General features: G+C 45.3%; 1 protein-coding gene across 1 annotated transcript in view; it reads right to left on the bottom strand.

Moving 5' to 3' along the window:
• The window catches only part of LOC118123591 (thyroid hormone receptor alpha), a 70,260-nt gene that overhangs the window by 42,646 nt on the left and 14,485 nt on the right, over nt 1-13,129 (bottom strand). Inside the window, exon 3 of the mRNA XM_035181082.2 lies at nt 380-1,653. The gene's annotated coding sequence lies outside the window, so the exon portion shown is untranslated. The remainder of the gene's footprint in view (nt 1-379; nt 1,654-13,129) is intronic.

The following is a 13,129-nucleotide window of genomic DNA, read 5'->3' as shown; positions in this document are numbered from 1 at the left end:
TTTTTTTACTGAACTCTCATTTTCTATTTGAGGCTCAGAAGTACGTTGTAAGACGGTTCGGATTCAGTTAATGACCTTTACAGCTCAGAGCTGCTTCCATCTCTCGTAATACCCCGACCGTCTCTTCTCTGTATCATTTAATAAGGCAGAAATGCCAGTTAAATGTCAGTTAGACACTAAGATATAGAAATATGCAAACTAAAAAGTGCTTTTCTTTTGTTGTTAGTATAAAATGGAAAGTGGCGTGAGCAGGGAACAAAACAGCTGGATCCTACTCGTGTGTATGATATGACTGAGATCTTCTTTACATCCCGTCAGCAAGGAGAAGAAAGAGGAGAAGGACACATGCTGATGAACAACATAAGAAGACACAACTCACCGCTGCATTCTTCTCTTTACTCGTAATGCTCCCCCCTTCCTCCTCCTCCTCTTCCTCCTCGCTGGTGCAGAGTATGGATCTTCTCAGTGTTTACTCTTCTCACTTTCTCCCAGGTTTACAGTGGAGTCTGCCAGGAAGTGCTTCAGTCTCTGCGGTTTCCCCTCACGAGCAAGAAAAGCTAATGACAACTTCTCCTGCTCCGAGGGAAGCTCCACTTCTCTGGAGGCTCCGCCGGGTGAAGAGGAAGCTCAAGGCAGAGGGGGAACTTCTGAGTGATCTCTGAAGGCCTCGGATGCTACGGCTTATGCCATGAGGCTCGTGTGTGTGATGTGACTTGGCTGCCTGAGAAGCGCACGGAGTGAGGTTTCCTGCCAGTTGATGTTCTGAAGTCTCCCCCTGCTTCTCTGGAGGCCGCCCGCGCTACTGTCGCTGAACTCCTGCCTCTAAGGCAAATGGAAGATGCTGGAGTGAGGTGTCTACTGGGTAGACTGAAGCAGCGGGCTGGTGAGCACGTGTTGCCTGCTGGGTCGAGCACCAGGACAGTGAACGCTGTCACTGAAGGGTTCCCTTCTGTTTCCTTGACTGAGTGAGTTTCTAGAAGATGTGTGTGCTGAGGTATATTGTTGCCAGGTATATTTTACAGAAGGTGAGGATACTGTGAGTGTGTAGCTGCCTGTGTGGCAGCGCGACCTTTTCCTTCCAGTTCGAACCAGCCCAAGGTCCAGGCTACAATTGTGGATCAGTACGATTCATGCAGTGAGCGGATCCGAGCCGGCAGGTGGTGAGAGGTCCAAGGTCATTGCTGGTTGTCGCGGCCTCAGTGGGTAGAGCTCGAGAGGCAATGCAGGTTGTCAGGGCAACAGCAGTGAAAGGTCACAGGCGTGTTCTCGCTGAGTGTTCCAGTCACTGGGCCGGTGGAGGAGGTAGGCAGTGGGAGAAGATCCCTGAGGTAAATGGAGAAATGTTGCACGAAGAAAATAATAAAAAAAAAAAAAAAAGGAAACTGAGAGCAAACAATAAATTGCTGATTTTTGTTTTTTCCTTTTCTGTTTCGCTGGGAGGTAGAACGCTGAAGAGGTGCTCTCTGATTGGCTCAGAGCGCGAGGAGAGGACGGCGGGAGGTAAAACTGTGCTGCTTCAATCTTGACTGTATTTTTCTATCTTGTGTCTCTTGAAAAAGTAGAATGCTGGTGGTTTTCCAGTGTCCATCTGAGGAAGTCGATGCTTGGCTCTGCCTCTTGACATGAACAGGTCGGTTCCTTCAGGGGCTCCACCTGCGGAGAAACAACAACAGGTCAGAGTAGGACCACAGCAGAACATCGATAGCAGTACTGTAATTGGACACCAGGGGGAAGGGAGTCCAATAACAAAGGAATAATTCACCAAACTTCCCCGAGTGTTGAGTTGGCTGAGATTATAACTGGAAGAGTTCTCCAACAATATTGTTTTTTCTGTTTCACATTTTTGTATTTTTATCTTGAATTTCTCATTTGTTCATAGAGTTTATGAGAAAGTGACCCAGAGCCGATTTCCCACCTGACTAGGACATCCTCAGGCTGAGGACCTGAAGAGGAGCAGTGAGGTGTAGAAGCAGAAGAGTATCTGGGCAGCTTTGTTTCCACGGTGAATGGGATGGAACCTCCCAGTGAAGAACAGAAACACTTCACTGTCACAGTTTGATATCAAAGCCACAGCAGAACTGGCACTAACAAAGATGGAGATCACACTCTCATTAGCCTGGAACAAGAACGACTTTCACAGAAACAAGCCCAGACGATGAATTATAAGGTGATTGGAACAGTCTGGATTGTTCGTCTTGTTACGGGAAAAGTTCTACCAGCACAAAAAAATGACTCCAGCTTCTATCTGATTTTCTGAATCCGAGGGATCTGGATTTTGTTCTTTAACAAGTGGAATTCCGTCAAACGCTTCCAGAGCTCATCTCCCAGCTGAGCAGCAAATCTTCAGGCTCTACATGGGAGGTGACAGAGAACCTACTGGTGGGATCACGAACATTTACTGAAGCACGTGCGTCAATCTGTCGCAATCACATGCAAACTAAACGATGCTTTTTCGTCTATAGAGTTTAGCGATGCAAAATGAAATACTGCACATGCTGCAGCAGACACGTGATAAATGTAAAGAAGCAAACAGAAGCACCAGCGTGTGTTGTGACTCTGAACATCTCACACAGGCTCTGCAGCGACGACGGAACAGAAAACAAATGAGGGATGTTCTTCTTGCAATAACAAAAGCTACAGTACTTGTTCAGTATGCAAAGCAGCTTCTGGGTGGAAAATCTATTGTTGGCAGCCCGCATTTGAATGCGCACAATGTACACAAAGACACACACACACACATTCCGTGTTAATCTTCCTCCATCTGTGCAAGTTGCACTTGGGTTGGGTTTCTGACAGACGCACATAATTCTCTTTGTGTGACCGTCTTTCTCATGAGGGAAAGGTAGGATCATGCTCCGGGCACACATGCACACACACACACACACATACACAAACACACAGGTGGAGGCACCATGATCCAACCAAGTCAACCACTTGATTCAAGACTCCCGTCTGAGTGACTGAGGCTCTTTTCTCACCAGTTAAAACCAGTTGTATGAACAATGAAAAGGCACACACACACACAAACTCCTACACTCACAACACACCCTCACACACACACCCTCACAACTCACATATTCAAAAAAAATGAGATGCATCAAAACTCTACACCCACACGGGGGGTTGGAAGCTGTTTGGTTGGCAGTTAAGACTTAAGTTACATAAACTGGACATAATTAGTAGCTCCACTAAACAATACATACAGTACATGTATGTATATGTATATATACATAATATTCCTGGAAATATCCTTGTTTGATGAAACTATACATTTTTTGGCGACGTTTTATATCACGGTATCACTTTGCTGGTTTCCTCCTCATATTCTGTGATGGAGGCACAATCCCCGTCGTGGTGCACCGTCACAGCGGCGATGACCACGACACCAGTGCACCGCCGCCGACCACTACCTTCCCACATCTCCAGGGAGACAAGCGAGCAAACACACACTGTAGATACCAGCTCCTCTACATTAGCCTGTGCTTGTATTGTGATAACTTGATATGATCACATATTCCCATCTGTCCCTCTGCTGTCTTTACTTCTGTCCTGTGACAAACAACAACAAACACACAACCGTCCTCTTCCTCCAAACACACAGATCTCTCAGACAAACACAGGAGACCTCAGCAGCGGCTCGGATGAACCAACAGCAGGAAACGACAAATGAAAGAGACGTCCAGACTAATGTGATGAAGGAAGACGGAAGGAGAGCGAGTGGGACGAGAGCAGAGAGAGGAGACCTCCCTCCCCCACCAGGAGCTGTGACAGATTTACAGTGCAGCCTGTTATCACCGCTGCCGGCTGCCAAATTGGCTGCGAAGTTAAAAAAAATAAATAAATGACCAGCCGCCGTCCAAATTAGCGACCACTTGGCAGCGGAAAGAGACACATGAGATGAAAAGGAAAAAGGAGGTGGTCTTAAGAGATGATCAAATAATTCCTCCGTCAGCCCAGAGATTCAGGAACCGGGCGGATGAGCTGTGGTCAGTGTGGAGTCGTCGGTTTCTAAACTCATTTGATTGAGTAATTCAAATGTTTTCAGAGAAACTGGATTCGTTTTGTAGTTTTCAGGGATTTAAGTCCAGCAGATAATTAAAGAGATATAGAAGCGTGTCTGCCGATATAAAGATATGAAAACTGGAAAGAAAACTATACTGATCCAATACTAAATATATATATATAATACACACACATGTATATATTTAGTAGCACCTTGGCAAGTGACTGTCGTTTTCTGACCCTGACCTGAAACTTCAGAGGAGACTGGAAACCAAAGATTATCAATAAACTATCACAGTGTTGCTTTTATTGTCTCTGAACCTGCTGACTTGTCTTCTCCTGTAAGAGACTGGCACAGCGAGCTGGCAGCTGATCGGTGTATGTGTGTGTGTGTGTGTGTGTGTGTGTGTGGTGAGCAGTCACTTGGCTCTGTCTCAGTATTTGGCAGCAGGTAGCGATGAGGTCATGCTGCATTCTTATCGAAGGTTGTTGTGTTTTTTATCATGACTCCTCCATGATTTTTGGAAGAGGATGGATTTGGAGGCTGGAAAACACCCACCACCCCCCGCCCCCCCGCCTACACACACTCTGCAGGGACGACTGCTGGTTTTCAGCCAAACGTGTGTGTGTGTGTGTGTGTGTGTGTGTGTGTGTGTGTGTGTGTGTGTGTGTGTGTGTGTGCGTGCGTGCGTGCGAGACCTTCTGACTTTCCCAGCAGTGAGGAGGATATAAACGCTGCACCTGCCAGATGCTAAATAAATGTTCTTTTCGCAGTATTTACAAAGATCCGCTTTCACAAACAAGCTCGAACAAAGACAAGAGCACAATCTGTAACTGAACATGAATATATTTGTATCTGAGCTGTAGGCTCGGGTTGCTTTATCTTTCCATCCGCGTGTGGCACTGTGGAGTGCTGCTGTGCACGTGAAGCTGTGAGGCAAAGCCAGGAAACCCAACACCACGGACCTGGAGAAACCTGTTCAGCAATGCAGTGTGTTGTTTGGACTGAGGGTGGTAGACCGTTGCTATCGGCTGATAGTATCCCAGCTGTGTTTGGGTTGAGTGCTGTTCTCACTGTGGGTGTTTAATGAATAGTTCTCAACCTTCCCTCTTTGGAAACTGTCTCAGAACACAAGCGCCTTAAAATCAGCAGCTGAAAACAAGGAAACATTTGAGAAATAAGGAAATAACAAATGAAGTAAATGCTAAAAAAGTACGTGGAGAAAAATGAGTACAAATCGAAGTAGAGTAAAAACTAACGCGTGTATTCATGTGATACTTGGTGTCATGTGACAATCTGCAGAAAGCTGATATTTCCCTTGTAAAAGCTGCAAGAAGTTGAAAACCACGGAGCAATAAAGGTTTGATATTTCCCATTTGATGTATAAATCTTCAGGGACGACTGATCGTTCACGTTCCTCATAACACAAGCTCAATAAAGTTATGTTCAAATTGCTCATTTTGCCACGAGTTTCCACAAGAAGTGAAAAATCTCAATTGTGTTTCTCAATTTTTACAAGACAACCATACAGAGTTTGAACTGATAAGAACGAAGTGAGCTTTGCTACAGGAAAAATGTTTGTAAGTGCAGCGATTATAGCACCAGGCAAAAAATAATAAAGTCTAGTTTCTTTGTTTTCAGTAAAAAACGTTAACGTCCTGGATGGAGAACGGAACATGATGCTGCTGGACCATGAATAAAATCACATTCATCACACGGCCTCCTTCAAAAAGCTGCAGGATCCAAGTTAAAACAACTGAAATGGGCAGCGTCACTGGGTGAAGGTGGAGAAGGTCGACGGAGGAAGAGTCGGTCTGAAGGGATTCAACTTCAAACAGAAGTCTGAAGCTTCATCAACTCTGAGAACAAACATCAACTCTGAGTTTCCAAGTGTCACTGACAGTTAAACTCTGCATTTTACTATCATACAACACGTGGAGGAGACGAGATATTAAAACAATCTGCCACAGTTCCCGTCTCCAGAAAGACAAGTGTGTGTCCACGCAGTCTTATATTATATAGATACATTAAAAAGATAATTCCCTAAAATGATAAATCGCATTAGAATGTAGCTGGAGCCTCATGTGAAGATATCCATTATAGATGAATTCATATTCCGTCCACGTCCGGCCTGTTAAGTGTGGAGTTTGTCTCCCACTGTGCGGCCTGCGGGGCGCTGAGACGCGCTCGCTGCAACTCAGAAGCCACGTGACCCCAGGATGTATATGCAATATGACACATGCAGGTTGAGTAAATAAAGAGAGGGAAGTTGGTATGAAGGTTAGGACACATGATCAGTGACGGGAGGGTCTGAGCTGATTAACGGTGAGGACAGAAAGACGATCTGCAGGACAGCGTGGACCAAAAACAGTCTGATTATCAGTCCAGCCGGGGGGGGGGGCAGCGAGTTCAGCCGCACAACCAGTCGCACTCGTTATAATTTCCATTTCACAGTAATGTCATGCAAATGAAGAATCTCTCTGGTACAAAACAGGAGCTTTAATGAAAATTTTACAACTTGATTAATACACAGATGCCCCCACACGGACCTGATTTAAAATTACAAAATCAAAGAGCAAACAACATGTAAAGGATCCGGCTTCTTTAATTAGAATTTCCCCCCCCCCCACCCAAAAAAAAGTCTGGAAATCTGTGAAAGTATTAAATATGTTGTGATGTTCCAGGAGTGTGTGCTGTTCGCTTTGGGACACGAGTATATGCAGCTTAATTGGAAATCTAATTTTATTTCATCTGTTCTTGGTGTGTGTGTCTGTGCGAGTGCGAGTGTGTGTGTGTGTGTGTGTTTTTCACGCTCCACTGATTCCACAACAGCCGACCCGTCTCTTGTAGTAACATCATCCACCTCTACACGGTGAAATTGAAGCCACTTATGTGGAACTGTCTCTTATAATGGAACAACGCAGCAAATACCACGGACGCTGATAACTGGTGTTAATGTTTTATTCAAAGCTGCAAATAATGAAATGAAACCCTCAGAGCTGAATTGATGGAGCTGCAGCATCAGACAGGATCTTTACTCCTCCGGTTCGTTGTGTCCTGACACAGAATGCTGCTCTTCCCGTTGTCTGACACAACTTCACTCACTGGAGATGAAATGTTTCTCATCAAGCAATCGGTCGAGGTGAGTTGTGTGTGATGCAATGTCCCCGAAAGCCAACCAGCGTTGAGAACGAAGGTGGAAGTGAAGCGTGCTCAAAATGCACATTAATACATTTCTATAAATTAGCCAGTTTAGCCAATGTGGCTCATTTTTCTCCTGTAGTGAAATAATAATTGAGACATGTTGGACTGTGTGTGCTCGGGACATGAAGGAGTGCGAGAGGTTGAGAGTTCAAGGCGCCTGTGGTTCTATTATCGGAACAGGTTTAACGTACAGTCGGAGAGCCGGGACAGAAATACCTGCAGGGCTTCAACAAGAAGAAGAAAGTGTGAGAGGAAATCTAATGATTGATCCTCAGGACTCTGTAGTGTAGAAACACAGGGAGACGATGTGACCAGGTGATGATGACCCGTCAGACAAGATCAGAGTCACAGCAGAACTGTTAACACCTACAGTTATACAGTTAAAGTTAACTTATTAACTGTGCTTCGTTGATCAGTTAATGAGATGTTTCTGTGGCCGGTGTGTGAACATGTTCCAGCTGTAAAGTAAAACTCTGGAGGAGTGTGGACACCAGGTGTATCTATAGCTATTAGATCAGAAATAATATGTGTTCATATAAAAACGTAGTCGTGCAGTCGTATCCTGAGTGCGTTAATATTTATCATCTCATTGTGCTGGTTTCCTGTAACTTCAATGTTAAATGCATCATCACTTTAACTTTCTAAGGAGATCATTTGTCACCTCTTTATTTGTGTCCGTCTGCAGCGCAGCCGGTGAAGTGTGCTCTGAATAAGCATAAAAAGAGTAGTAATAAGAAAAAGGACAGTTTTCCGAGGCCACTGCTCTGAACTACAAGTTTAAACCTCGACCATGTGCTGAATGAAGAGATTCTCATTTTTAGCTTTTAGCTCCGGTGTCTGACGAAGAGAAGCGGCTGGAGTGGAATTGAAAGCGTTTATTGCTCAGCCAGCCTTGATCAGAAGGACACTCCACACGCTGAAGAGGCTCAGCGCCGCTCTGGAGCTCGCTGCTAACAGGCATTCGTCTTCATGAGCTGCGGCTCAACACAAATTGATTCATCTAAAAGAAGTTCCCTCCATTTGGGTCCAAAATAACAAAACACAAAATGGAGATTGATGAATGTTTGCGTGCAGCACAGCGTCACGGACGGATGGAGTGAAAAATGAACAAGAGGGAACATTACCCACAATGCCTTGAATGGCGTTCATAAATAATTAGCTTTTATCTTTCCTTTTTTTCCCGCTACACGGTTTTTTCTTTGGATAACTTCCCTTCCTCCTCATCTCTCCCCGTTTCATCTCCCCTCAAGCAGCCCTGTGTTCCTCCTCCATCACTCTTTCACCACCTCCTCTCTGGCACTGTGTGTGTGTGTGTGTGTGTGTGTGTGTGTGTGTGTGTGTGTGTGTGCGTAGGATGATGTATGGAAGCGAGCGCATGTTGCACAAATGGGGGAGATGTTCTGTCTCCGAGTGCCTGAGAAGCAGAGAAGTACTTTCTCTTCCCGGCAGATTGAGCAGAGTTCACTTCTCACACCTCCACCCGCTGCTCTTCCTCCCCGTCCTCTTCCTCCCCGTCCTCTTCCTCCCCGTCCTCTCCCTCGTGTTCTTCATTCCTTCCGAGCTTCTCGCCTGCTAATCTGTCACCATCCTCATTCTTTGTCCCTCCTGCACCGGCACCACTTCCAATCTGCTGCCTCCCTCCCCTCCCCTCCCCCCCTCTGTCTTGGTTCAACTGCTGGCAAAGCTTACGCCATCCAAGGTCACCTATACTGCGCTCTCAGTCTGACAAGTGGGCTGATGTGTGTGTGTGCGATAGAGAATTCCGCACATACAACAGGCCGGTCCTCGTGCACAGCATACACAAATTACCGTGCGCATGTGTGGCTGCCCGTGTGCGTGTGAATAATCCCTTCTGTGTGTGTTGTTGCCCTGATTCCCTTGCATGTGCATTCCTTGATGCATTTTCCTATACGTCGTGACTGCGCCTGTGTCTGCGTGTGATTGGCTGTCCTGGTAATGTACGTGTCTATGCGTCCGCGTGTCCTCGCGTGGCCTGCTTGTGTAACCGTCCCCTGAGGCCATACTTGGTAGGCGGTGCTATAGGAGGCTGTGTGCTGTGCAGTGAGGAACATGCAGGATCTGCTGCACTCACTTACCTCACCGGGCAAATATTGACCGTGGTCCGTGACACAGATATCCAGAGTGTGAGGTTATAGAACAGGGACATTATAGGGCCGTGTTTGGTTAGTTTGTCACATGCATATATGAGCACATATACACATTCACAGGTTTTACAGTGAGCAACAGTGAATGTAATCCACGGAAGACACTTTGCAGAGAACATGTGGATACATGTCTTTTACAATATTATATATCATCTATCGTTTAAAATCCTTATTCTAAAAGTAGCTAAAGCTGTCAAATAAATGTACGAAATACAGAAATGACCTCTGATTTACTGGAGTGGAAGTACGTGGAAGGAATAAATGGAAATACTTAAGTACAAGTACTTACACAGTAACTGTGGAGTTATCATTAATGTCCCCGAAGCTGAAATCCTGTAAAACTGACACTGAATGTTCTCTGCATGTCCCAGTGGACTCAGCAGAGATTTAATGGTCAAATATTCATCTCTCAATACACATTGTCTGCGTTTACTTGCGGATCTTCATCTTCCAAATGAGACGTATGAAATGACAGTTTGTTGGAACGCAGAAGAACCAAAGCTGCAGATCCACTGAAGTCTCTGCCTTCATCACACAATCTAATCAAATCCAAACAGATGAGTTTCATCTAAAGGGTTCAGATCTCAATGCTGTTATAAAACATCAGATCTGAAATATATATATATAATACAATATAAGATAAGATGATATTCCAGTCGTCAGATGTGTCATTTAAAGCTTAAACTATCATTTTAAAGAGCTGAACAGTGCGAGCCTCATTACAGATTCATGAATGTTCTCAGCAGTGGTTTCTCTGCTGTCACTCATTCTCTGCGATGCTCCGTTTACCTGGATGTCAACCAGCTGAATGTGCTCCTTCCTGTTCAGCAGCTGTTGGACACTCAACACCTGCAGGTTTTGAATATGTGGACATACTGAATCCTGAACACGCTTCATGAATATACTTGACGTTCTGTGTTCCGCCTCCCACCCAGATTCCTCCTGACTCTCTGAAAGATTCTTCTCAATAACAGATCAATGCAGCGAAGTGTTTCTGTCTCTTCAGGAGACCAATGAGCCACTTAACAAGTATATACAGACACTTGTTACTCTGTGATCTATTCACAAAGCGTTGAACACACTTCAGCCCGTGGAGCAGACTCTGCAACACATCAGGTGTCGATCACAGCTCGGAACGACGAGCATCTTTTCCCCAGCAGAACACGATGTCGCTGCTTCGACGAGTCGCCAGAGATTCGTTTCAAATCGAGACACAATCGATGGTCCGAGCCATTTCAAATAGAGGTAGTTAACTGACTCTTTACTGAATAGTCCAATCATCATCCAATCATATCTCAACGTAACCAGGCACAGCAGACCCGTCAGTCTTTGCTTTAGTGGGTGGAGCCTTTAAAGAGTTTGCTGCATGTCTCGCTTTAGGCTTTTAAAAAACGTAAAATACAAAAGCAAACATTTAAAGACTTGATTAAACTGTGTGTTTATCCATCAAACGATAGCGTGAGCAGCTCATTAGTTTAGCACCTATGGTCTGAACCAAGCATCATGTCCAGGAACAGGATCATCTGCTAAATCCACGTGAAGAGTTGATCAGAAGCTCCTGGTTCATCACTACACCCTCTGTGTGGAAGCTGTTTTTAAAACGTGTGCTGCAGACACTAGTAAACAACGTCCGAGCACGAGCAGCAGGACCAAGAGACAGTGAAGACACAACGTGCGCCTGATAAGAACCAATCAGGTGAATGCGTTACAAACTAAACGTAGCCCCAGACTCCTGGGGGGGGGTAAGTAACACTGTGGTCATGTACAGTCACATTCAGTTACTGACGGTCCAGCGCACAGCAGCCACCAGGCCTTCATCAGGGGATTCAGTCTGATTGTGTGTATTTAGCTGAGGTGTGAGCCCACGAGTCACGAACGTGTGTTTTCATATTGAATGTTAAACGTGTCGTTGCAGTTTCTGTGTTTCTCTGTGGAGCTGGGAAAGAAAGAGATGACCCTGAACTGCTGTGGTAACTGGGCATTGGACCTTGTTGTATTTCATAAGTATTAAGGCCTTATGTTATTTTAATAAAACTTGAAACTTTGTAGAATTAAAATATTTAACGTGACTACAGAAGTACACACTACAGGTACTTTTACTACAGAGTGTAAGTAAACAAGTCTAAGACACTGTTCGTGAGTCCAGGAGAGCAGAACAGTTTTATATAAACTTAACTGGTCATTTGTTCTCCAGTTAATTTAGAGTGGGTTCACTGGGAAGTGGTTTTTCCTCTGACTGGTTTGAAAGATGAGCTCTGCTGGTGTTTCTGCTGCAAGACGGCCATCGTTTCATCTGATTGTTTCCTGCAGAACTAAAGAAAGGAACAGACTTCTTCTTGTGAGTGTTTAACACCATGAAGCCCACAGCAGTTCAGTTTTCACAGAAATAACTGCATTGAGATCCACTTAATTGGCTGTGACCCCTCGGTCAGTTCGGGACATCACAACCAGACGAGGCGAGTTTCCCGACATCGTAAGAACAACAACCTTGGAGGACTGGAAGTGGGTCGTCCCACAGATGTCCGAGCGCCAGGCACCGCCACCCTTGACCCCAACCTGACGATGAGTTCATCCCCCGGTCAGCTGGAGGTTTGACGTTCAACTCAATCATCGTACAGTAGACGGGGGACAAACAGGCTGCTGGTGCTGGTGGGTTTTGGGGGGACGCTCCGAAGGGGAACAAGGGTTTACTTGTCTCATGGCCCGCCCGTGTTACATGGGCCTCACACCAGATTATCCAAACCTACCCCGCAGAACTTTATCCTTTTGTAAACGAGGCCTGGGACACAGCAGATGACCAAACACCGCTCAGAGAAGCTCGCTGCTGCTTCATTAACGCTTCATGCTTCTGAATATTGTTCTGGAGACGAGCTGCAGTGTTTGTTGTGCTCTCAAAGCGCTCAGCGGCCCAATCACGTCCCGTCAGGACGGAGCGTGACGAGTCGGATGAGCACAAACAACAAATGGAACTCATACACAAACAAACTTGTGTCCACAAAAGATATTGGCACACAGAGATATACACATGTTCACCCCCCCCCCACTGAACCCCAGGCACACAAACATGTTTGAATGAATGGGGGGGTGGGGCAGGAAAGAAGCATGATATCTAACAGTGTTTTGATTTGGTCAGCGATGTAAGTTTTGGACATGGTAGACGCTCTCAGAAGGCGCACACACACACACACGCGCACACACACACGCGCACACACACACACACACACACACACACACACACACACACACACACACACACACACACACACACACACACAAACACACACACACACACACACACACACAGTCAGTAACACTCCTTGCATTCATACATACAACAAAAGAAGCATTGATATTAACGGCTACACAACACAAACGTCCTCAAGATAAATATGTTCTGCTCATTAGGTCTTAGAATCCGACTCTAGAGTTGAATTATCAATGTGTTATTATTCACTTGCATCACAACTAAATATCAATATTACACCTGAGCTGAATATTTAAATGTCAGACTACAGGCAGCATGAGTGCAGCATGTCTCTGAGTGCATGTCTAGTTTTTACTGAGTCGTTCCACCTCGGCCAAGTGTAAAAGACTGGAAACATAATACATTAAACATACAGAGTCGGTGGAAATGCACTGAGCAAACTTTAACTTTCTCCTGAGCAGAAACTCTTTGGTCCAAGACTCGTCCAATTAGCAGCATTTCACTATGTATAATTGGTCTTTTTCTTGAAGGCTCGTAGCCCAGGATTATATA

The sequence above is a fragment of the Hippoglossus stenolepis genome, chromosome 16 (genome assembly GCF_022539355.2).
Source record: "Hippoglossus stenolepis isolate QCI-W04-F060 chromosome 16, HSTE1.2, whole genome shotgun sequence".
In the NCBI taxonomy this organism is placed as follows: Eukaryota; Metazoa; Chordata; class Actinopteri; order Pleuronectiformes; family Pleuronectidae; genus Hippoglossus; species Hippoglossus stenolepis.
The sequence above is the reverse complement of the archived record's forward strand: the minus strand, read 5'-3'. Positions and strand labels throughout refer to the sequence as shown.